At 42.9% G+C, this 26,728-nt stretch overlaps 1 pseudogene; it reads right to left on the reverse strand.

Moving 5' to 3' along the window:
* Nucleotides 1-2,367: 2,367 nt before the first annotated feature.
* LOC129623130 (antigen WC1.1-like) overlaps nucleotides 2,368-26,728 on the reverse strand; it is a 44,125-nt pseudogene continuing 19,764 nt past the window's right edge.

The raw sequence follows: 26,728 nt of genomic DNA on the forward strand, positions 1-26,728 counted from the left end.
ACAGCAGTGAAAGCATCGAATCCTAACCACTAAACCATCAGCAAACTCCCTGTTTGCTTCCATTTTTATGATTTCAGTCTCTGTACAGAAAAAAAAAAACAAAACTGAATTTATTCTGCAGAGCAACTCAGAGCCTGTGCACCACTACTCTGTGCTCTAGGACCCGCAAAGTGCTAATAGGAGCCAGCATGCTACAAGTACTGAAGCCTGTGCACCTAGAGCCTATGCTCCACAACAGGAGAAGCCCCCATACAGTGAGGCCTGCTGTCCACAAAGAAGAGTAGTGCCTGCAAGCCGCAACTAGAGAAAGCCCATGTGTGTCAACAAAGACCCAGTGAAGCCAAAAATTGAAAACAATAATAATAATAAATAATTTTTTAATCTTATTTTGTTCACATATTCTTTCCCTGGATTTGATTGTTTATCTGCATTTTTTGGAGCTCCCTGAGCTTCTTGGTGGGTATACTTTATTTCTTTCATCATATGTCATTTATTTCATCACTTCCCAGTGGTGAATAGCCATGTGAGCTGCCCTGGGAGAAGTCCTGGGCATCTTCCCATCCCCAAGCACAGCCTAGAACTATGAAGACTGCAAGCGTGACTGTAGGTCGGAGCCCTGGACACCATGCAGAGCCATCCGCCAGGAACTGGGTGGGTTCAACTCACAACCAGGCCATCACTCTCAGGTCTTAGATTAGTTCAGCAGCCTCTCCACATGTCCACAGTGGAATTGGGGGGGAGGGGGGTGTTGTGAAATGTAATCTTTACTTGGCCACTCCTACATGACAGCTCTCTCTACCCTGAAGAATCACAGCAGGATCACGTTTACTTTTTCAGTAGTAACCATATTAAAGAAACATTGAAACAGTATGTCTTCAGAGGAGCCCATTAGTCTGAAATACTTCCTTTAAGAATTCAGTCATATCAGACCCCTCCATCCACATCTTTGAAATGTAAATAGACAAAGGTACCTGATTTTCACATCTATCCCTTCTTCTGGATCCCCTCTGTCTAGGTCTCACTTTCTTGCCCTCTTGCCCCACGTGGATGCAGGGTGTGGGTGAGCACAAATTTGCCATCCATCAACTAGAGAGAGATATGAGCTGATATAATTTGCTCAGAAGGATAGCTAATTGGACAGACAAGAAATGACAATGTTCTGAAGAAATAGTAGGCAGGGATGGGAAGAATGGATTCATAAGGATTTGATAACCAACTAGACATGGGAGAAGAGCAAGGAGGAAACTATATCTGCTTGAGGAATAAACAGATAAATTAACCTAGGGAATGAGAGATGAAAAGGCAGAGGTAGTTACCTAGAGTTAGAGTTTTAATTGACCCATGAACACTTAAGCAGGATAAGGAAAGCTGTATCCATTCTCTCCCACCAGCAAATTCCTGCTTTGAAACCCACACCCAAGTCTGGTGCCCAAGAATAGGTTAAAAACAGGTGATGTGACATTTCAGGGAAGAACATACAGGAATGTTCAGGATTGAGTTTTTTCCCTGAGTTTGCGAAATGAAAATATCTCCTGCCATATCAATAAACAAGAAATGTCACAGCCATCAATGATTTCTGGTCTCCAGTTGTGAAGGAGGGCTCCCAAAACTGGTCCAGGGGATACTGCCACCCCCCATGGTGACAGCTGAGGAGCTGGGGGATGCAAGAAGCAGCCATCTGCTGCTTCTTAAGGTGAACAGGGAAACAGGGTTGGCCCCAGATAGCTGAGCTGCATATGAAAGGAATGAATCCAGTGAGACCAGAGGCTTGCATCTTCCCATACATAGAACGCTACATTCCTTAACTTGGTACCTGATCTTTGATGTTCAGATTCCCTGCCCCCTTTGCTGCAAACTTGTATACAGCCTGACTACTCCTGCTGCCTCTTTGGAGCAGTTTTCTCAGAGCTACTGAGATGCTATATCTCCAGGGCTTCAAGTCTTAAGCATTCCCACCAAATAAAATAACTCTACCAGGTTCTGACTATACTTTTTGGCCAACAAAGTCCTCTTGCTAGGAAGGAGGGTGTGAATGTGGACCAAGTTTAGATACTTTTTCTAAGCCAGAGTGACCTGGAGCATCTGTGATCTCGAACAAATTCATGCCCTCATTAGCCTTTGAAGAAGGTGAGAAAACAGGGCAGTGCACTCATCGTGTATTTCCTTTGAGGAAAATGGTGTTTGAGGACCAATCCTCTAAAAGCATTTGACATGGAATGTGGTAATTATTAACAAAGCAAAAAAAAATTTACTTTATTCAGAATATTTCATTTTGAGCAATTTCCATATAACACAGAGGTCAGCACTATTCTATTGAGATACAGGCAATTAGAATATCTGTGGCATGATCTTGTATTTAATACAACATCATGGAAAAGTCACTGTGGATGCTCCCAGGGCACTTAGTTCAACATCATCATACCCAGGGTCCCCTTTCTCCCCCTGGAGCAGCCAGGGGCTCTCTCCTCCTTCCCCAGGATCAGCTTCCTCTGTAAAGATGTTTAGAGAAGAGCCTGAAAGAGGAAAGAGAGGTATGATTTAGAACAGAGACAAGGGGGCCAGACAGTGAGGAGGAAGCTAGTTAAGCAAGTGGTGATGAAAAAGCATCCCTGGGACCCAGGGGTGGGCAGGGAGGCTCAGACTACTTCATATCAGCTACAGTGAGGATGGATCCCAGCTGTCCTCCCAGGTCCAGTCCATTTACTCTCTGGGGCCTCAGCTCATGTGGAAACCCTGCATCACAGGAGACCTGTGCTCACACAGGAGCTCTGAGAAGACCTGCCTCCAGGCAGTGAAGTGCTAGTTATTCAGTTGTGTCTGACTCTTTGCATCCCTATGAACTGTAGCCTGCCAGGCTCCTCTATCCATGGGATTCTCCAGGCAAGAATACTGGAGTGGGTAGCCATTCCCTTCTCCAGGGGATCTTCTTGCTCGAGGGATCAAACCCCAGTCTACTGCATTGCAGGCAGATTCTTTACCATCTGAGCCACCAGGGAAGCCCATCAAATGCATGAGATTACCCATGTTTTGAAACTGTAGAAAGGTTTGGCATTGAGGAGCTCAAATTCACCCTTTCCTGGACAGAGACCAAAGATTACAGGGGATCAGCTAATCCCCACTCACCTGTCTGAGACCTCATCCCATCTTCTTTCTTTGGGAGCCCTTCCTCCCTGCTCCCCTGAGAGGCAGGAGGAGCCCCAGACACTGGTACTTCTTCAGCATCATCATAATCCTCACCAGGGGCATCAGTCCTTTGATCTGGGGCTTCTGAGGGCAGAGCAGGGATCAGATGAAACCACAGTAAGTGGGTTGATCTGGGAAATACCTAAGATCCCTTCTGACCCAGAGTTTCTGAGCTGCTAAATAGAGGCACCAGTCACTCCTTGTTTCAAATGATTTTTTTATCTGAGACCATGTTTCATTTTGATGTGTCCATAAACCAAAACATGATTTTACATATCTTAATATTTCCTGACTGAAAATATATATGTCAAAGCAACTCTCCCACCTTTGAGCATTATTAAATACTTTGACAAACTGTGCTTTACAGATGTTATTTTTAAAACCAGCATGTGTCACTTGTGATTCTGAACACAGAGAGCCCAGCCCCAAATGTGCAACATCACAGAATAGCCAGAGAAGGAGAAGGACAGACCAGATCCGGACACAAGGGATCCCTCTGGTCCATTCAAGGAAGACTGTAGAGGAAGACTTCCCTTACATCTCCTCTCTGTGAGGAGGGAAACTGTCCTCTGCAACACTCAGCTGAAGCAGGTCCACCTCTATTACCTGGAGCAGATCTGGAGTCAATTTTGTCCTCACCATCTGACAGGAAGCCTAAAGTGGAGACAAACATCACACAACACACAGAATGACCCTCCCACACCCACGGGACCAGTGTTCAGGCTGAGAAGGGATGGGTCTGGCTCTTGCAGTGTAGACAGAGGCTGGGGCTCATGGGGCTGTAAGAGGCCATCCTGCCACTTTGGACAGCTGCCTCTGTGAGCCTGGGGAATGTGTGGGGTCTGCAGATGCTGAGAAAATGCACACACCCAGTGGGTGTGACAACCAGAGGTCCCAGGAGGGCAGACAGAGACACCCACCTGGGCTGCCAAGAAGACCCTCCTTCTGAGTCACAAGGTGATCAAGCTCCTCATACATGGCTTCAGCAAGAGCATCTTCATAGCTGGATAAGGCTGAGAGATCCCCAAGCAGGTCAGATGCTGCCCCAGACACCCTGGTCCAGCAGGCCCACCCTTTATCTCCCTGATGTTCACACAGAGGCTGCCTGGACCTCAGGAGCATCTCCCACCCCGTGCACCATGTCAGCACCTTCTTTCCTCGTCTGACCTGAATTCACAGCTCAGCCCCGACTCTCTGGTCTCATAGGAGAGGCTATGACTTATAAAAGTTCACACCCCAGTCCTAAGAACCTCTGTCTACTCACCCCTTAGAGCGCAGCATGGAGCGCATGGAGTTCTTCAGACTCACAACAGAGACCTGGCCTAGGTTCTCCTCCTCACACCTGCCCCATCTCCTGCTGCCACACATTCTCCCTGGTCACTGGTTCCCCCTGAAGCCCACCTCTGCACTCTGCTCTCCATCTGAACACCTGAGTCACCAGGATGATGAGGACCAGGAAGAGAAGGGACCCCAGGATGAGGCAGAGGACCCCAGGCAAGGAGAAGATGCCAGGGAGAGGACTTGACACTGGTCTGGACCCTAAAGAGAACAAGGCAACAGGGGTGGGAGAAGGTCCTTGGCACAGAGAAACCCCCTGTGCCAGCATTTCCAGGGGCTCCAGACAGTGGCGTCCCAGCCTCAGGCACAAGTGCACTGACAGTGACCTGGCTCCCCCAGGTCTCATCCTGAGATGCGTCAACTCCACTCCGGCCAGTGTGGCCCCGAGGCAGAGCCGGGGATTGTCAGGGAGCTGCCCTGCCGAGACAGCCTCTGAGGACCCGGCTCATCTCTTCTCCTTGGGCTTCAGGAGACAGAGCATCAAACGGTCCTGGGACCCGCACCTCAATGATGAGGAGCAACACTCAGGGGCAGGTGGGAGAACCTTAGATTCTGCAACACAGGAACCAGTCTCCCTTGGACCCCAGTCATGAGAAAAATGCGGCCCCAGGAACCAAGGCAGAGGAGTTCCCCAACATAATGCCCCAGGCTCCTCCCCAACAGCCAGGGCTCCTCAGGCTCTTTCCTCTCCTGAGCTGTCAGAGGGCCCACAGAACAGGTCCCCAGACCTGAGTATTCTCTCCTGCCCATGGGTGTTCACAGTACCTGCGGCAGTTGGGGGCAATGTTTTCCTTACACCTAAAGAGAAAAACAGCAGTATGAGGAAAAGAAATTGGCCAGAAAGCAGGGCAAACCCATTTTTCCCTCCTGAGCCTGAAATCAGACCTCAGTCTCCACAACACCAGTGTCCCGTCCTCCCAGCTCCCCCGTCCTAGATGAGAGCCCCAGGACCTGGACACTGTCTGAATACAAACTCCCCACCACCGCCGGCCCAGCCCACTGTCCTTGCGCTGCCCCAGCTCACCCAGGGTGGACCCCGAGCGCCTCACTCACCAGAGCACCTCACACCAGCATCCTCCTCATGCTTGCAGTCACTCTGACCCCAGGGCTCCGCAGCACAGTTCCACAGGGAGGACTCCCGGCCCCCGCACCGCACCTCATCCAGCCAGATGCTCGCATTTCCAGGACCAAATGCCGCGGCCTGCACAGCTTCCAGGGCCTGGCCACAGCCCAGCTGCTGACACACCACCTCGGCCTCTGCCAGGCTCCAGGAGTCATCACACACGGTGCCCCAGAGGCCACTGTGCCAGACCTCCACCCGCCCTGAGCACTTGCTGTCTCCTCCCCTGAGCCGGAGCTTCTCTCTGTCTGAAAAGGCAGCAGCCCCTCCTGTGACTGCCCTGGTGGGAGGAAGGAGCCCCTGGGAGCCACAGGGGAGGGGGAGGGGCTGACATACCTGTGCAGGGGGCAGCAGTTGGACAGCTCTTGGGTCTTCTTCCTGCACACAACGGGGAAACAGTGGATCAGGGACAGCTGGGGGTGATCTTGTCCCCAAATAAGATTATCTAAGGTCCATGGCTCAGTGCAAATGACACATGAAAACACAGGCTCATTCATTAACTCCTGGGCTGAAACTTTCACTGCATCTGATCACAGCTGAAATTACTTAAATATTTACTTGTTTATCAGTCTTCACATCCCACAGCAAATATAAACATGGACATCTACAAATGTACACATCAGTTCAGTTCAGTCGCTCAGTCGTGTCCGACTCTTTGCGACCCCATGAATCGCAGCACACCAGGCCTCCCTGTCCATCACCAACTCCCGGAGTTCACTCAGACTCATGTCCATCGAGTCAGTGATGCCATCCAGCCATCTCATCCTCTGTCACCCCCTTCTCCTCCTGCCCCCAATCCCTCCCAGCATCAGAGTCTTTTCCAATGAGTCAACTCTTCGCATGAGGTGGCCAAACTCTTAATGAAAGTTCCATTAGAAGAAGGACCTTGTATATCTTATATGTGCCATGTTTCTGCTATTAGGACAGTGCCTGCACATTGTATGCACTCATTCAACAAATATGTATGGAAAACCTTTTCTAAATGCCTAGATAAGGGCTTCATAGTTATTGAATGAATGGATGAATAAAATTCAGTAAAATAAAACTTTAAATTCACACTAATCAGTGAAATAGTAACCAAATATAAGTGCATGGTAATAGTCTATGATAATAGCTCATATTAAAAATAATCAGTCCAGAAGCACAGAGTTAATTTATACTCAAAATCTCACATACGTAATTTTAATGGAAAATTATTAGATAGATTATAAGCTACTCTTACCTACTATTCAGTGTGACAAGTGGGCAAGTGAAGACTACTGTTGTAAAAGGAAACGCTTTTTTAAATTTATTTTTAATTGGAAGATAATTGATCTACAATGCAGTGTTGGTTGTGTGTGTGTGTGTGTTAGTCGCTCAGTCGTGTCTGACTGTTTGTGACCTATGGAATGCAGCCCACCAGGCTACACTGTCCATAGGATTTTCCAGGCAAGAATACTGGAGTAGATTGCTATTCCTTTCTCCACTGGATCTTCCCTATCCAGAAATCGAACCCAGGTCTCCTGCACTGCAGGTAGTTTCTTTGCTGTCTGAGCCACCAGAAAAGCCCATAGTGTTGGTTAGGAATCTCTTCAAAAAGAAATATACAGGAAAGACTTAGTAGAATTCTAAGAAGATATATGTACACATATATGTACACACTGAGTAAGGCAGAAATTTTTGCAATAGAGTAAAAAAAAAAAAAAAAAAAAAACCTGCTGAGAAAAATTTGTATTGAGAAGATGCGGAAATAACAAACAAAAGACTGAAAAGTATATATAAAAGAATTGAAGCTGAGAGAAATAAATACAAATTCAAAGCAACACAAAAAACCAGAAGGGTAAATAGTACCTGTCATAAAGTATCAAAATTTGTATATTCTTTCCAGATCATCCTATCAAACCTCATACCCACTCTATGCAGAGAACCTCTGAGAAAATGATGGCAGGACCTTTGTGAGCAGGTTGCTCATTTTCATGGTCAAAGACTTTACCACCTCTCAATTTTCAGTGTTTAATTATAGGAAAAATATCATCAATGAAAGGTCTAATAGTTTAATGCCTCTTTGGCCTCAAATGGAAAAGACAAAGAGATGAAAAAAGAGGCAAGGAAGGGAGTGAGCCTCTGCTTTTGAAATATCTCTTGCCACAGTCTTAGCTGTGGGTTTCAGGCAACATTCAGCGTACCATTCAAGGTGTACCTGAATGAGGGGTATGTGTTTGTGTATGTGGAGGGGGAGGGAAGGAGAGAGAAAAACAGAGAGAGAAATGTTGAAGGAAGTAAGGTGCTATGCTTTAACTATTTGTCGCCCTCCCCAACATTTATTTATTTCATTCAACATTTATTTTCAAAATCCCAGTTCCCAATGTAACAATATTTAGTGGTGGGGCCTTCTCAAACTCTTCTAAAAACAGAAGAAAGAAACACTTCCAAACTCATTTTATGAGGCCAACATTATTCTGATACCAAAACTAGATAAGGACACCACAAGAAAATAAAATTACAGGCTAATACTCTGATAAATACAGGTGCAAGAATCCTCAACAAAATATTAGAAAACTGAATTTGAGAATACACTAAAAGAATCATACACCATGATCAAGTGATGTTTGTTCCAAGGATGCAAAGATAATTCAACATTCATAAATTAATCAATGTGATACACCAAATAAAGAAAATGAAGGTAAAAGTCATATCTCAAAGGATGAAGAAAAAATGTTGACAAATTCAAAATCCATTTATGATAAAAACTCTTTTACAAAGTAGTTATAGGAGGATTGCATCTCAATATAATTAAGGACATATGAGAAGTTCACAGCTAACATCATATTTGACTGTAAAAAAACAAAAGCTTTCCCTCTGAAATCAGACACAAGACAAAATTATCTACTCTCACCACTTTTATTCAACTTAGTTTTGGTAGTCCTATCCAGATCCATCAGGCAATAAAAAGAAAATCAAGACAACCAAATCTGAAAGGAAGAGGCAAAACTGACACTATTTTCACACTGAAAAGTGAAAGTGTTAGTCGCTCAGTCATGTCTGACTCTTCACAACCCCAAGGACTGCAGCCTGCCAGGCTCCTCTGCCCATCGGGATTCTCCAGGCAAGAATACTGGAGTGGATTGCCATTCCCTCCTCCAGGGGACCTTCCCAACCCAGGGATCAAACCCGGGTCTCTTGCATTGCAGATGGATTCTTTACCATCAGAGTCATGAGAAAGGAGACTCCCTTACATGATACTATATATAGAAAACCCTAAAGACTTCACCAAAAATATGAGAACTAATACACTCAGTAAAGTTGTAGAATGAAAAATCTATATACAAAAATCAGTTGCATTTCTATGCACTAACAACAAACTGCCATGAGGAGAAACTGAGATTCTATTTACATTTGCATGAAAATGAATAAAATATCTAGGAATAAATTTAACCAAGGAGGTGAAAGACCTGTACACTGAAAACTATTAGATACTGATGAAAGATACTGAAGATGACTCAAGTAAATGGAAAGATATTCTGTGCTCGTGGAGTGGAAGATCTAATATTATTAAAATGCCCATACTACCCAAAGCAATCTACAGATTCACTGCAATCCTTACCAAAATGTCAATGGAAATTTTCACAGATACAGACAAACAATCCTAAAATTTGCATGGAACCACAAAAGACGCTGGATACCAAAGCAATCTTGAGAAAGAGTAATAAAGCTGGAAGTGTCATACTTCCTGTTTTCAAACTATATTACAAAGCTATATTAATCAAAACAGTATGTTGTTGGTATAAAAATGGACACAGAGATCAATGGAACAGAATAGAGAGCCCAGAAATAAACCCATATTTGTATGGTCAATTAATTTTTGACAAAGAAGCCAAGAAGATACAATGAGGAAAGGACAGTTTTTTCAGTAAATGGCATTGGGAAAACTGGACAGCCGCATGCAAAAGAATGAAACTGAACCACTATCTTACACCACACAAAAATCAACTCAAAGTAGATTAAAGACTTGATCACAAGTCCTGAAGCCATAAAATTTCTACAGGAAAAAACAGAAAATAAAATCGTTGACATCAGTCTTCATGAGGATTTTTTGGATTTGACACCAAAATCAAAGGGAACAAGAGTAAAAACAAGCATTTGGGACCACATAAGGCTACAAAGCTTCTGCCCAATTAAGGAAACCATCACCAAAATGAAAAAGCAACCTATGGAACTGGAGAAAATATTTACATATTATATTTCTGATAAAGATTATTATCCTAAATATGCAAGGAACTCACACAACTCAGTAGCAAAAATCAAACAATACAACTTTCAAACAATGGGCAGAGAAACTGATAAATATTTTTTTAAAGAATACATACAACTTGACAATAGGTACATGAAAATGTGCTCAACACTACTAATCATCAGAACATACAAATCAAAACCACAATGAGATATCACCTCATATCCTCTAGAAAGGCTTTTATCAAAAAGAAGAAAGAACAGGAGTTAAGGAGAATGTGAAGAGACAGGAAAGCTTTTGCACAATTAGAGGGAATGTAAGTTGATGCAGCCCCTATGGAAAAAGTATTGAGGTGCATCAAAAATTAAAAATAGAATTGCCATACGATTTAGCAATTTCACTTTGGGGCATTTGGGGCTGAAGGAAACACTAACTTGAAAACCCAATGTTCAATGCAGCAATATTTGTTCGGTTGCTAGGTTGTGTCTGACTTTTTGCAACCCCATGGAGTGCAGCATGCCAGGTTCTTCTGTCCTTCGCTATCTCCCAAAGTTTGCTCAAATTCATGTCCACTGAATTGGTGATGCTAACTATCTCATCCTCCGTGGCCCACTTCTCCTTTTGCCTTCAGTCTTTCTCAGCATCGGGGTATTTTCCAATGAGTCAGCTCTTCTCATCAGGTGGCAGAAGTACTGGAGCTTCAGCTTCAGCATCAGTCCTTCCAATGAATATTCAGAGTTGATTTCCTGAATGGACTGGTTGGATCTCCTTGCTGTCCAAGGGACTCGCAATTCATTTGTGGCATCCAAGCACCACAATTCAAAAGCATCAACTCTTTGGCACTCAGCTTCTTTATAATCCAACTCTCACATCCATACATGACTACTGAAATAAACATAACTTTGACTATATGGACCTTTGTCAGCAAAGTGATGTCTCTGCTTTTTAATACTCTGTGTAGGTGTGTCATAGCTTTCCTTCCAGGGAGCGAGCCTCTTTTAATCTCATGGCTACCATCACCACCAGCAGTGATTTTGGAGCCCAAGAAAAGAAAATCTGTCTGTATCCACTTTCTCCCTTTTTATTTGCCATGAAGTGATGGGGCCAGATGCCATGATCTTAATTTTTAGAATGTTGAATGTTGAGCTTTATGCCAACTTTTTCACTCTCCTCTTTCACCCTCAAAAAGAAGCTCTTTAGTTCCTCTTCTCTTTCTTCCAATAGAGTAGTATCATCTGCATATCTGAGGTTGTTGATATCTCTCACGGCAATCTTGATTCCAGCTTGTGATTCATTCAGCCTGGCATTTCCCATGATGTATTCTACATATAATTTAAATAAACAGGGTGACAATATACAGCCTTGACGAATTCCTTTCCCAATTTTGAACAAGTCAGTTGTTTATATTCAGTTTCAACTGTTGCTTCCTGACCTGCATACAGGTTTCTCAGGAGGTAGGTAAGGTGGTCTGGTGAATTTTCCACAGTTTGTTGTGATCCACATAGTCAAAGGCTTTAGTCTAGTCAATGAAGCAGATATTTTTCTGGAATTCTCTTGCTTACTCTATGATCCAACAAATGTTGGCAATTTGATCTCTGGTTCCTCTGCCTTTTCTAAACCCAGCTTGTACATCTTGGAAGTTCTCAGTTCACTTATTGCTGAAACCTAGCTTGAAAGACTTTGAGCATAACCTTGCTAGCATGTGAAATGAGCACAACTGTGCAGTAGTTTGAACATTCTTTGGCACTGCCCTTCTTCAGGATTGGAATGAAAATTGACCTTCTCCAGTCCTGTGGCCACTGATGAATTTTCCAAATTTGCTGATATATTGACTGCAGCACTTTAACAGCATTACTTTTTAGTATTTTATAGCAATATATACAAGAGCCAAACAAGGTAAGTCTTCACTGATGGATGAATGGATAAAGAAAATGTAATATAGACATATATCCACCCATAAAAAAGGAGAAATTTTGCCAGTTTCAACAAGGATGGACCTTGAGGGCATTATGCTAGGTGAAACAAATCAGACAGAGAAAGAAAAATACCATAAAATCTCATTTATATGTGTAATCTTAAAACAAAAAGCAAGTTCAGAGATGTGAGTAGTTGGTGGCTGCCAGAGGTGGGGAATTTGGTGTGGCAAATGTAGTCAAAAGGTATAAACTTGAGTTGTAAAATTAATAGGTGAAGAGATATAACATACAGCATGGTGACTATAGTGAATACCATACTGTCTATTTGAAAGATGATGAGAAAATACATCTTAAACATCCTCATCATATAAGAAAAATATTTAACTATAGATATATGGTTATGGATATAACTAGACTTACTCTAGTGATCATTTATCAATATATAAGCATTATGTTGTACACAGCAAACAATTATATCAATTAAAAACTTTTAATAAAGCAAGTTTGGAACATGTGGATTAAATTAGCTCCATCATTTTAGAAACTCAATTTAAACGTATCACTTAGATTTTAAAATATCAAATCTCAATACTATCCTACAGGGTTGGGACAGACACAGAAACAGATAGTAAGTCACCTGCACATGAGATGTAGGCTTCCTCCTTTGGAGAGCAGGAACTGTATTTCCAAGGGTCAGAAGGACACTGCCAGAGAGAGGTATCAGTTTTCTGACATTGGATTAAATCTACCCACTGGGGTCTAGAACCTTCCCTGAGACTAACAGAAGAGTTGAGGGTTCCACTGTCCCACAGCCAAGCTGTCTGCAGATCACGGACACAGTGATGTCTTCCATGGGGCTGCGGCAGACACTGCCCCAGGTCCCGTTGTAGAAAACTTCCAGCCACCCAGCACACTGCTGGTCCTCGTTCACCATCCTGAGGGCCAGGAACTCTGAGATTGAAAGGGAGGAGATGGGACACAGTGAGCACCCCACTCAGTGCTCTGGGTTTTCCTCTCTCCCCAGAATTGTGAACACTCATCTCTGACTCAGCTGAGGAAGCAAATCCACTAGATGACCAGAGTGAAATCTGTCTCCTTTTTATCTGACTTTGTCCATCTGTGTCTGTCTTTCTAAATATTTCTACCACCATGATGTAGTGGATATGAACTGAGAGGAAGACCAACCTGGACACCTTCAGGGAGTAGAAGCTGATACCTGCTTCCTGACAAAACATCAAAAAGAGTGTATGAAAGGGGTGTGATGTGGACAGTGTGGAGGCAGATAGAATAATGGACCTGTGACTGCTTCCTTATCTGGCAAAAGGGACTTTACAGATGTGATAAAGGTAAGGACCTTGAGATTACCCTGAAATATGATGGATTAACCACCTGAGCACAATCTAATCACAATCTTAGACTCACTATCCTTTAGAGTGGAATACTTTTCCTCGTTCTGGTTAGAGGGAGATGTGAATATAACAGTTAGAGATGTGGAGTGTTGCTGGTCTGATGATGAACAGAAGCAGGTTATGAACAAAAGCAGGCAGGCAGTTTTTAGAAGCTTGAAAAGACAAGAAACAGATTATTTCCCAGAGGCTGAGAGGTGATGTGACTCTACTGAAACCTTGATCCCCATCCTGTGAGATTCCTGCTGGACATCTAAGCTACAGAAGTGTAAGGAAGTACATGTGTTGTTTTAAACCATTAACTATGTGGAAATTTGATACAAAACAAAAAAACTAGCACCTTGGCTTTAAGACTTCTCTACCATATGTACCAGAAGAGTGAGCCCTGATTTCAAGGAAAACTGAGAAAAGGCTCTGCCAGCAAACACTACTGAGGAGAAAGGACCAGAATCTCAGCTGCTGCAGGAGGCAGTGAAAGCACCTCGTCTTCACGTCTGCTGGAAAGACAGGTTCTATGGGAGGAAGCCTCCTTCTCTGATGCTTTCAGCATCTCTCCCTCAGGGATCAGACCCCCGTCCTCCTGGGCCCTCCCCTCCCCTAGTCGGTGGACAGTGTGGAGTGCTGACCCGAGCAGATGACCCCCGCGTCCTCCTTGTGTCTGCAGTCGTGCCGCCCCCAGCCCCGGGAAGGGCACCTCCACACGTGGGACTTCTTTCCTGTGCAGTTCAGGTCGTCCAGCCAGATGGGCCCTGATTCTGCCCCGAAGTGAGCAGACCCCGAGGGCTTGTCCACAGCCCAGGTGCCTGCACACCACGCGGGCATCGTCCAGGTCCCAGTTGTCATCACAGATGGTGCCCCAGGAGCCCTGGTCAAGGATCTCCACTCTCCCGGCGCAGGGACCGCCCCCATCCACCAGGCGGAGTTGTCTGCTATCTGAGGAGAGAGAAATGGGACAATGAGGCGTTGACCTGGGGAATGAAATGGTCTTCTGTCCTGTGGGACCTTCACCTGAGCAGTAGGGGGCGCTCTCCTCTGAGGCTGCAGACCCTGCTTGTTCAGACAGGGAGCCATTGCACTGGGGCAGCACCTGGGTGCGGTTTCCTGAAAAAAGAGCGATGATTAGAGGGTTGGGAGGGTTGAAGAGCAGGAAACTCAGTTAAGCAAAATAATTTTTAGGAGGGGAGGGGAGTTTGGGGGGAAACAGTCCCTGGCTGTTCACCTGAAACTGTAATAACATTGTTAATCGGCTAAACCCAATACAAAGTAAAAAGTTCAAAATAAAATAATAATAATAATAATGACCTAGTGATGGAGCTGAGATGAAACCTGTAACATACCAGTAAAGTTACCATAATCTTAGTGTTTCCTTTCTCTATGAACAGCCCTGGTCCTGACAACGCCACGATTCCTGCTTTAAGCCAAGCTTTGCCCTAAGAATGAGTTAAATTAGTTGCTCTATCCTTAATCTACCCCTAAATAGAAGAAGCAAAACAAAATCCTTTCTGAAGGGTTTGTTCAATTTTTTTATCTACAATGTTTGTGATTTTAAAAACACTTCTATAAAAGAGATCTCAAAAAAATAAAAATAAAAGAGATCTCATGGAAAACAAAAGGAAAAAGAAACATTAAAAAAATTTCCCAGGGTATTTGGCTCTTAGAGTTACCTGACAGAGAGTTTATTTTATTTATTTTTATTAATTTTTATTTGAGCATAATTGCTTTACAACGTTGTGGATGCTTCTGCTGTACAGCAAATTCAATACATTATATATACATGTAAGGGTTTCCTAGGTGACTCAGTGGTAAAAAAATCTGCCTGCCAAATAGGAGACCAGGGTTCCATCCCTAGTTGGGAAGATCCTCTGGGGAAAGAAATGGCAACCCACTCCAGTATTCTTGCCTGGGAAATCCTATGGACAAAGGAGTGTCGCAGGCTACATCCATGAGGTCACAAAAGAGTCAGACAAAACTCAGCGACCAAACAGCAATCACACACACACACACACACACACACACACATATATATATATATATATATATATCTTCTTTCTTGGATTTACTTCCTATTTAGGTCACCAGAGAGCACTGAGGAGAGTTCCCTGTGCTATGCAATAGGTTATTATTTATCTATTTTAAGTGTTCAGTTCAGTCTCTCAGTAGTGTCCGACTTTTTGTGACCCCATGAACCGCAGCACACCAGGCCTCCCTGTCCATCACCAACTCCCGGAGTTCACCCAGACTCACGTCCATCGAGTCAGTGATGCCATCCAGCAATCTCATCCTCTGTCGTCCCCTTTTCCTCCTGCCCCCAATCCCTCCCAGCATCAGAGTCTTTTCCAATGAGTCAACTCTTCGCATGAGGTGGCCAAAGTACTGGAGTTTCAGCTTTAGCATCATTCCTTCCAAAGAAATCCCAGGGCTGATCTCCTTCAGAATGGACTGGTTGGATCTCTTTGCACTCCAAGGGACTCTCAAGCGTCTTCTCCAACACCAGAGTTCAAAAGCATCAATTCTTTGGTGCTCAGCTTTCTTTATAGTCCAACTCTCACATCCATACATGACCACTGGAAAAACCATAGCCTTGACTAGATAGACCTTTGTTGGCAAAGTTTATGTGTGCGTGCATGCTAAGTCACTTCAGTCGTGTCTGACTCTGTGACACTATGGATTGTAGCCCATCAGGCTCCATGTCTACGGGATTCTCCAGGCAATATCTATTTTATACTTAGTATCAATACTGTAGGGCTTCTGAGTCTGGTGGCTGAGGCAGTAAAGAATCCACCTGCTGTGCAAGAGACCTGGGGTGATCCTTGGGTTGGGAAGATCCCCTGGAGGAGGGTATGGCAACCCACTCCACAATTCATTCCTGGAGAATCCCCATGGACAGAGGAGCCTGGCAGGCTACAGTCCATGGGGTTGCAGAGTCAGATACAACTAAGTGCACAGCACAGCACATCAATAGTGTCTATATGTCATATATGTCAATCTCAATGTCCCAATTCATCCCACTCTTCATTTCCCCTCTTAGTATCCATATGATGTTCTCTATGTTGGTGTTGTCTCTATTTCTGCTTTGCAGTAAGTTCATCTCTATCATTTTTCTAGATTCCACATATAAGTGATGTTATACAGTATTTGTTTTACTCTTTCTGATTTACTTCATTCTACATAACAATCCTATTTCAAACCCTAAAGATGATGCTGTGAAAGTGCTGCACGCAATATGCCAGAAAATTTGGAAAACTCAGCAATGGCCACAGGACTGGAAAAGGTCAGTTATCATTCCAATCCCAAAGAAAGACAATGCCAAGAATGCGCAAACTACCACACAATTGCACTCATCTCACTAGCAAAGTAATGCTCAAAATTCTCCAAGCCAAGCTTCAACAACACGTGAACCGTGAACTTCCAGATGTTCAAGCAGGTTTTACAAAAGGCAGAGGAACCAGAGATCAAATTGCCAACATCCACTGGATCATCAAAAAAGCAAGAAAGTTCCAGAAAAACATCTTTTTCTGCTTTATTGGCTGTGCCAAAGCCTTTGACTGTGTGCATTACAATAAACTGTGGAAAATTCTAAAAGAGATGAGAATACCAGGGCACCTGAACTGCCTCTTGAGAAATTTGTACGCAGGTCAGGAAGCAACAGTTAGAACTGTACATGTAACAACAGACTGGCTCCAAACAGGAAAAGGAGTACGTCAAGGCTGTATTTGTCACCCTCCTTATTTAACTTCTATGCAGAGTACATTATGAGAAATGCTGGGCTGGATGAAGCACAAGCTGGAATCAAGATTTCTGGGAGAAATATCAATAACCTCAGATATGGAGATGACACCACCCTTATGGCAGAAAGTGAAGAGGAACTAAAGAGCCTCTTGGTGAAAGTGAAAGAGGAGAGCGAAAAAGTTGGCTTAAAGCTCAACATTCAGAAAACAAAGATCATGGCATCCAGTCCCATCACTTCATGGGAAACAGATGGGGAAACAGTGGCTGACTTTATTTTTTTTGAGCTCCAAAATCGCTGTAGATGGTGACTGCAGCCATGAAATTAAAAGATGCTTACTCCTTGGAAGAAAAGTTATGACCAACCTAGACAGCATATTAAAAAGCAGAGACATTACTTTGCCAACAAAGGTCCTACTAATCAAGGCTATGGTTTTTCCAGTAATCATGTATGGATACGAGAGTTGGACTATAAAGAAAGCTGAGCACCAAAGAATTGGTGCTTTTGAACTGGGGTGTTGGAGAAGACTCTTGAGAGTCCCTTGGACTGCAAGGAGATCCAACCAGTCCATCCTAAAGGAAATCAGTGCTGAGTATTCACTGGAAGGACTGATGCTGAGGTTGAAGCTCTAATACTTTGGCCACATGATGTGAAGAACTGACTCATTTGAAAAGCCCCTGATGCTGAGAAAGATTGAAGGCGAGAGGAGGCGGGGACGACAGAGGATGAGACGGTTGGATGGCATCACCAACTCAGTGAACATGAGTTTGAGTAATCTCTGGGAGTTGGTGATGGACAGGGAGCCCCCTTGTGCTACAGTCAATGGGGTCGCAAAGAGTCGGACATGACGAGCGACTGAACTGAACTAAACCGAACATAACAATCTCTAGGTCTATCCATGTCTCTGCAAATTTCACAACTTTATTCTTTTATGGATGAGTAATATTCCATTTTATATATGTACAACATCTTCTCTATCCATTCCTCCTGTGAGGGACATTTAGGTTGCTTCTGTGTCCTGGCTGTTGTAAATAGTGCTGCAGTGAACATTAAGATGAATGTGTCTTTTTGAATGGTGATTCTCTCCAGGTATGTGCCCAGGAGTGGGATTGCTGAGTCATACGATAGTTCTATTTTTAGTTTTTTGAGGAACCTCCATACTGTTCTCCATAGTAGTTGTGCCAATTTACATACCCATATGTAGGAGGTTTCCCTTTTCTGCACATTCTCTTCAACATTTATTGTTCGTAGATTTTTTTAATGACATTTTATTTAATGACATTCTGACTGGTGTGAAGTAATACCTGACTGCAGTTTTGCATCTCTCTAGTAATTAGTGATGTTGAACATCTTTTCATGTATTTGTTAGCCATCTGTATGTCTGGAGAAATGTCTGTTTAGGTCTTTTCCCCATTTTTCAACTGGGTTGTTTGGTTTGTTGATATTGAGTTGTTTGTGCATTTTGAAGATCAGTTGCTTGTTAGTTGTTTCATTTTAGTTGCAAATATTTTCTCCCATTCTGACAGTTGTCTTTTTGTTCTGTTTATGGTTTCCTTTGCTATGCAAAACCTTTTAAGTTTAATCAGGTCCTATTTGTTTATTTTTGTTTTTATTTTCTTTACTCTAGAAGGTTGGTCAAAAAAGATCTTGTTGCAATTTATGTCAAAGAATCTTCTGCCTATGTTTTCCCCCAAGAGTTTTATAGTCTGACAGAGAATTTAAATAGCCATGATTAAAGTCCTCAAAGAATTAATTAACAAGATGTGTGTCTTGGCAGAAAAACGATAATAAAAACAAATGAAAATTCTACAGATGAAAAAGTTAACAGCTGAAATTAAGAACTAGGGAATTAGTCTATCAGCACATTAGATCAATATAAAGTAGAAATAGTAAAATGGAAGATGAGAGGATAAATATTCCTCTATATAGAAAAGCTAGTTACATGGTAAGTGCCTGGTTAAACAATACTGTATAACAAAGTTTCCCCCCAAATTTAGCAGCTGAAGGAATTTTTTTTTTTAATTTTGATCATAATTTCCTGGTCAGTAATTTGGGAAAGAATCAACTTGGCAGTTCTATCTTTGGGGTCTCTCATGTGATTGCACTTAGATGTTATCTGGGGCTGATATCTCTAAAGGTTTGATTGAACTGTGGTTATGTAAGGAAATTTCCTGAAGTATTTTTTTGGTTGGGGATTAGGAGGGATAAAGGAGCATCCTGTCTGCAACTTAATCCGGAAAGATTTTACATACTCAAGGGTAAATGGGGCAGGAGAGGGACAAAGGAGGAGAGAGAGGGAAAGCTAGAACAAGACAGAGAAAGAGAGAGAAAACTAGAGAGAGAGAGAGGGGGAGAGAAAATAAAGAAAGAAAGAAGAATTAAAGCAAAATACTAACCTAACATTTGGGGAATCCAGATAAAGTTCAGAGAGAATTCACTCCTAGAAAACCTTCACTAAAGGAAATACTAGTAACATCAAACCCATGAAATGCCTAGGAGAAAACCTAGGTAAAGATGTGCAAAACATCGGAGAGAAATTCAAGACCAAATTGAATGAAGGGATATATTTTGCCAATGATTTGGGACACTCAATGTTGTCAAAATAAATCATTCTCAAATTTATATACAGATTAAAGCTAACCTCAATAAAATTCCCTGATGCTTTTGTGTGTATGAAACATGACAAGATGATTCAAAGTTTATGTTGTTGTTCAGTCACTCAGTCATGTCTGACTCTTTGCAACCCCATGGACTGCAGCACGCCAGGCTTCCCTATCCATCACCAACTCCCAGCGTTTACCCAAACTCATGTCCATTGAGTCAGTGAGGCCATCCAACTATCTCATCTTCTGTTGTCCCCTTCTCCTCCTGCCTTCAATCTTTCCAAGCATCAGGGTCTTTTCTAATGAGTCAGCTCTTCACATCAGGTGGCAAAGTATCGGAGCTTCAACTCAAAAATGTATACAAAATACAAAAACCAAGAATGACCAAGGCAGTTAGGAAGAACAGCAACAACATAACTTCTTAAAGTTACCCAGACTTACTATGTGTTTTTAGTCACTCAGTCATTTCTGATTCTTTGTGATCCAGTGGACCATAGCCCAGCAAGCTACTCCCTCCATGGGGACTCTCCAGGCAAGAATACTGGAGTGGGTTGCCATGCACTTCTCCAGGGGAATCTTCCCAATCCAGGGATCAAACCCAGGTCTCCTGCCTTACAGACAGATTCTTTACCATCTGAGCCACAATGGAAGGTTCAAGATTTACTATAAAATTACAATAATTAAGAAAATGTGGTACAGGTGGAAGGATAGACAAATGACACAGTAGAACAGAATAGAAAGTCTAAAAGAAGTACTCAGACATATGTGCCCTTTCGTTTATCATAAAGGTGGCACTGCAGTGGGGAATAGTCTTTCCAGAAAAAGATTTTCAGTCAACTGTGTGCCCATATGAAAACATGACACTTGACCCTTATCCTACACAGTTATCAGTCCTAGAGGCACTGTATGATTACATGCAAAATAAAAGTAATTACACTTCTGTGAGATACTCTCAGAGAATATTTTTGTGATTTTGGAGTAGACAAAGTTCTTTCTAGGAGGATATAAGGAGCTCTATGGACTGGAACAAGGGCTGGTTCAAAACTGAGACAGGAGTACGTCAAGCCTGTATATCGTCACCCTGATTATTTAACTTCTATGCAGAGCACGTCATGCGAAATGCTGGAATGGATGAAGCACAAGCTGGAGTCAAGATTGCTGGGAGACATATCAATAACCTCAGATATGCAGATGACACCACCCTTATGGCAGAAAGTGAAGAGGAACTAAAGAGCCTCTTGATGAAGGTGAAAGAGGTGAGTGAAAATGTTGGCTTAAAACTCAGCGTTCAGAAAAGGAAGATCATGGCATCTGGTCCCATCACTTCATGGCAAATAGATGGGGAAACAATGAAAACAGTGACAGACTTTATTTTCTTGGACTGTAAAATCACTGCAAATGATGACTGCAGCCATGAAATTAAAAGATGCTTGCTCCTTGGAAGAAAAGCTATGACAAACCTAGATAGCATATTAAAAAACAGAGATATTACTTTGCCGACAAAGGTCCAACAAAGCTATAGTTTTTCCAGTAGTCATGTATGGATGTGAGAGTTGCACCATAAAGAAAGCTGAGCACTGAAGAATTGATGCTTGTGAACTGTGGTGTTGGAGAAGACTTTTGAGAGTCCCTTGGACTTCAAGGATATTAAACCAGTCAATCCTAAAGGAAATCAGTGCTGAATATTCATTGGAAGGACTGATGCTGTGGTTGAAGCTCTAATACTTTGGCCACATGATGGGAAGAACTGACTCAATGGAAAAGACCCTGATGTGGAAAAATTCTGAAGGCAGGAGGAGAAGGAGATGACAGAGGATGACATGATTGGGTGGTATCACCAACTCAATTGATATGAGCTTGAGCAAGCTGCGAGAGATGATGAAGGACAGGGAAGTTTGATGTGCTGCAGTCCATGGGATTGCAAAGAGTCGGACATGACTGAGTGACTGAACTGAACTGACTGACTGAAGGAGCACTACATGTACAGTAAAAAAGGTGAATGAATTCACTTAAGATTAGTAACTTGGCTCATTGAAGTACACCATACCATTAAGAAAATTAAAATATAAGACAGAATTAAACACAAAAAATAATAATAAATATTTATTCCAAAAGTCATCATCATGGTAATTTGCACCTTTGTATTTGTAATAGTCAAAACCTGGCAACAAACTCAAATTTCTGCCACTAGTTGAATGGATCAATGCATGGTCATGTGATCATTCAAAGGAATACTCTATAGTAATAAAATTGAATACAATGTTGCCATAAACAACATCATGAGTGAGAAATTAGACATGAAAGAAAACATTCTGTATGGTTACACATAAAGTTCAAAAACTGGGAAAATATTCTATGGCAGTACAAGTCTTAGGTAAGCAGTCTTCCCTGGAGAGGAGGAGGACACATCTATTGGGAGGCGATAGTGATTCTGTGGTGCTGTGCATGTTCTCTTTGTAGATCTGGATTGGGGAACATGACCCTAGGTATACACTTATTGTTTGTACTTTGTTCTCTATTATTGTCCTTAAATAATAATGTTTCATAAAAATATTATTCATCTAAGCATTTCTTTCCTGACATAGCACTTCTTAGCATTTCTTAGCACTTCTTTCCCCTGAAAAAAAGTGAGTAAACAATGAGAATGCTATGGAGCAGGACCTTACGGAACCTTCTCAGGACAGACCACCCTCATGTCCTGCACCTGCTTCTGTCTGTAGAAAAGCCTTAGCCAAAGAATAAATTTAATCACAGAAATGAAAAATTTTCAGAAACATAGGAAAACAGTCAAATAGTATAAAATAATAATAGTTTAGCCCTAAACAAAGTCAAGGATTTTTAGTTCCTCCTCATGGGCTATAGCTAACATTCTGAGCCATATCCTTTGAGTTGTTTTGCAGATGCTGAAATCCCAACCAGGAGGTAGAAGTAAATTACATGATGACCAGACTAGTGGGGTGCCATTTTCTTCTCCAGGGGATCTTCCCACCCCAGGGATCAAACCTGAGTCTCTTGCATTGCAAGCAGATTCTTTACCATCTGAGTCAACAGGGAAGCCCATAATCTTCTTCATCTTGCACAATTCCAAGAATTGGCCTCAAGGAAATGGGAACAGATCGACACTAGAACTGATGATTAACTGTATTTCAAATAATAAAGGTGACACTGTTCAGACCTATTTCAAGATGACTGTCGGGGCTAGCTGTGCTATTCTGCAGGTAGCCTGTCCCCTACCTCCACCTGTGCACTCCTAAAATTCCCATTTAAAAACTCTTGTCCCTGATCAGCAAGGGAGAGCTGGTTCTTTGGTACATTAGTCATCTGTCTCCCCAGACCTGCTGGTTTCCTCAACAAAGCTATCTTTAATTTTACCCCATGCTTGTCTCTCAGTATTGGATTCTTGAGTAATGAGCAGCTGAAACCTGAGTTCAATAATTTCACTACATAATATCTTCCTTTTGAAGCCTGTTTTCGCTTATTTTCTGCTCTGGGGAAATTTCACTCCAGGAGCATCCTAAGTATAGTAGCCTTTCCCTGTCTTACCTGAGCAGATCACAGAGGCCATGTTGCCATGGGAACAGTCAGGATCACCCAGGGCAGTCACAGGGCATTTCCACAGGAAGGACTCAGTCCCTGAGCAGTGAAATCCGGCTTTCCAGACTTGATCACTTCCTTCTGCTCCATTTGGGGTGGAGATGGTGACTCCACAGCCGAGTTGACGACAGACAACATTGGCATTGGCCAGACTCCAGTGGGAGGCACAGAGTGCTCTCCATTGTCCAGAAATATACATCTCCACCTGCCCCATACACTGAGAGGTGTCATTTTTCATAAGCCGGACTTCTGTGTACACTGATAGAAAAAGACAGGATTTCAGCACAATCTGATTTCTTTTTTACCTTGAACTGAGTGTACACGGAGGTTAAGTCCTGATGTGCATCTCAACTGAACAGACAACCTGAGCAGCTCCACTGTAGTGACACGTGCCCCCTGGACAGGGCACTCTGGGGCAGGACCAGAGCTCAGGCTCCTCCCCCTCACACCTGAACTCTTCAGCCCAGACCTGGCCATCGGACTCTCTGAATGGCACATGTGCCAGGGCAGACACAGCCTTGCCACATCCCAGCTCTGCACAGATGACCTGGGCAGTGGGGAGTGTGAAGTTTCCATCAGACACTGGGGTCCAGGCTTCTCCAGAATGCACTTCTGCTCGCCCTGAGTAGGGTCCATCCCCTCCAGCCAGACGGACAAATCCTAAGAGAAACAAAGAACAATAAACACAGTGAGTGTTCATGAACCTGGCTTGACAATTGGAAACAACATTCACAGGCATGAGATGGTGTGAAAGCTTTTCTTTCCAACAGTGGAATAAGAGGGGATAAGAAGAGAGAATTTGACTGTCATTGTCAAACTGCATTTTCATGAGCAAGTTTCTGAAGAGATATCCAGAAGGATTGAAGGATCAGTTCAGAATGGCTGAATCCCGAGAATATATATTGGTTAGGATTGTTAATTCCTATCTGGGGCATGGAAACTACAGTGCCCAAAGAAACCGCACAGTGGTAGATATTCAAACGTGGGTGCAGAGCTGAAGTGAGAGTGAAAAAGTCCATGGGGTTCAAGAGCTTAGAAGCCTAAAAGCCAGAGAAGTTTAGAGGACCATCCTGAGATTTCTGGGGCTAAACTTCTGGCCAGTTTTCTCTCAGAGCCAATATTCAAGTCACTGAGGACAGGGAATATCACACGGGCTGGATCTGAGTGCAGGTATTATAATCTAATTGTGAAAGAAGTTGTCCACAGGTAAGTTTAGAAATGACAAAAGCTCAGAGAGTCATAGGAGAGGGAGGGAATGGTCCTAGCCATATTTCTTAAAAACCTAGGATTTATCAAGACACCTAGGAGAAAGTGAGGTCTCAGTGGAATTATGCAAGACATTTGAGTTAGTTGATTACTTCATACTAGACATGAGATTCTCAACAAATGTGAAAGAGTAATGATAATTTAATGTATTCTAACCTTATCTATATGCTAATTGCATATGCCTTTCCTATTTGGATTTCTGAGATAAGAAGCCAGCAACCTATAAAAAAGGAAAATGAAAGGAAGAGAGCAGACAGCAAACAACCCAATATACTTTCAGTTCAGCCACTCAGTCGTGTCCGACTCTTTGCGACCCCATGAATCGCAGCATGTCAGGCCTCCCTGTCCATCACCAACTCCCAGATTTCACCCAAACTCGTGTACATCGAGTTGGTGATGCCATCCAGCCATCTCATCCTCTGTCGTTCCCTTCTCCTCCTGCCCCCAATCCCGCCCAGCATCAGGATCTTTTCCAATGAGTCATCAGGGTCTTTTTGCATGAGGTGGCCTAAGTATTGAAGTTTCAGCCTCAGCATCAGTCCTTCCAATGAACATCCAAGACTGGTCTGCTTTATAATGGTCTGGTTGGATCTCCTTGCAGTCCAAGGGACTCACAAGAGTCTTCTCCAGCACCACAGTTCAAAAGCATCAATTTTTCAGCGCTCAGCTTTCTTCACAGTCCAACTCTCACATCCATACACGACCACTGGAAAAACCATAGGCTTGACTAGATGGACTTTTGTTGGCCAAGTAATATCTCTGCTTTTTAATATGCTTTCTAGGTTGGTTACTAGGTTGCTGTCTAGGAAGATTACTTTCCTTCCAAGGAGTTAGCATCTTTTAATATATACTTTAGAGATTTCTAAATTGCAAAAGCCTCAATAGGAATGAAACATAAAAAGATTTGGGGGGAAAAAGACTTGTTCAACAAGATTTTAACACTTTTTATCCCCTGTGCTCCTCCCATTTACCACATAACCCTGCTACCCTTTCTGATTTCTCCCAATGCAGAAAAGAAAAAACAAGCTTAAGAGCTACAAATAGATGGCAAGGAGACTCCAAAAGGAAAGAACTTCTGTAGGGAGTGAGGTGGAGTGAGTGGCAGGTTAAATAGGGAGTGGATGGAGTATGAGAGAGAGAGACCAAAAAAGACTGATGATAATGATTTCATCCTTCAGAGACCATATTTTGGATAGAGAAAAGGTAATCCAATAAGAAAAAAACCAGCACATCATAAAGAACAACTTTTTAAATAATTTTCCTGGTTTCTGAGTGTGTTCATAATTATTTATGTACATGGTGGAATTTGTTCTGGTGAAGGACTCTGATTGCATAAGTTTGTGAACTTGAAGTCTCAAAAAGAATGATGTAACAGAATAAAAATCTACTATAGAGAGCAGGTGGAGAAGGCAATGGCAATCCACTCCGGTGTGCTTGCCTGGACAATCCCAGGGACAGCAGAGCCTGGTAGGCTGCCGTCTATGGGGTCGCACAGAGTCAGAGATGACTGACGTGACTTAGCAGCAGCAGCAGCAGCAGCATAGAGAGCAGGAGAGAACAGAAAAGGCACTGCAGAAATTAAAGAATTGAAGGGTTAGCTTGACCACTCATACAAGAATGAATGATGAGAGAGAGGATGATCTGCTTGCCTTTTATTATTTATCCATTTCCATCTCCCCAGAGAGGCCCAGGTTAAGACCCCTAATCTATTCTGGCTGGTAGTTTGGTCACAGGCTACACATCCTAGATAAACCATTTTTATTTAACTGGTTGTTGTTGTTGTTGTTGCTCAGCCACTCAGTCGTGTATGACTCTTTGCTACCCCATGGACTGAAGAATGACAGGCTTCCCTGTCCTTCACTATCTCCCTGAGTTTGCTCAAACTCATGTCCATCAAGTCGGTGATACCATCTAATTATCTCATCTTCTGTCGTCCCTTTCTCCACCAGCCTCCAATCTTTCCCAGCATCAGGGTCTTTTCCAGTGAATCAGTTCTTCATATCAGGTGGCCAAAGTATTGGAGCTTCAGCTTCAGCATCAGTCCTTTTAGGGAATATTCAGGGTTGATTTCATTTAGAATTGAGTGGTTTGATCTCCTTGCAGTGCAAGGGACTCTCAAGAGTCTACTCCAACACCACAGTTGAAAAGCATCAGTTTTTCAGTGTTCAGCCTTCTTTATGGTCCAACTCTCACATCCATACATGACTATTGAAAAAAACCATAGCTTTGACTAGATGGACCTTTGTCTCAAAGTAATGTCTCTGTTTTTTAATATACTGTCTAGGTTTGTCAGCTTTTCTTCCAAAGAGCAAGCATCTTTTAATTTCATGATTGCAGTCACTGTCCACAGTGATTTTGGAGCCCA

Source organism: Bubalus kerabau, chromosome 1 (assembly GCF_029407905.1).
Source record: "Bubalus kerabau isolate K-KA32 ecotype Philippines breed swamp buffalo chromosome 1, PCC_UOA_SB_1v2, whole genome shotgun sequence".
NCBI lineage: Eukaryota > Metazoa > Chordata > Mammalia > Artiodactyla > Bovidae > Bubalus > Bubalus kerabau.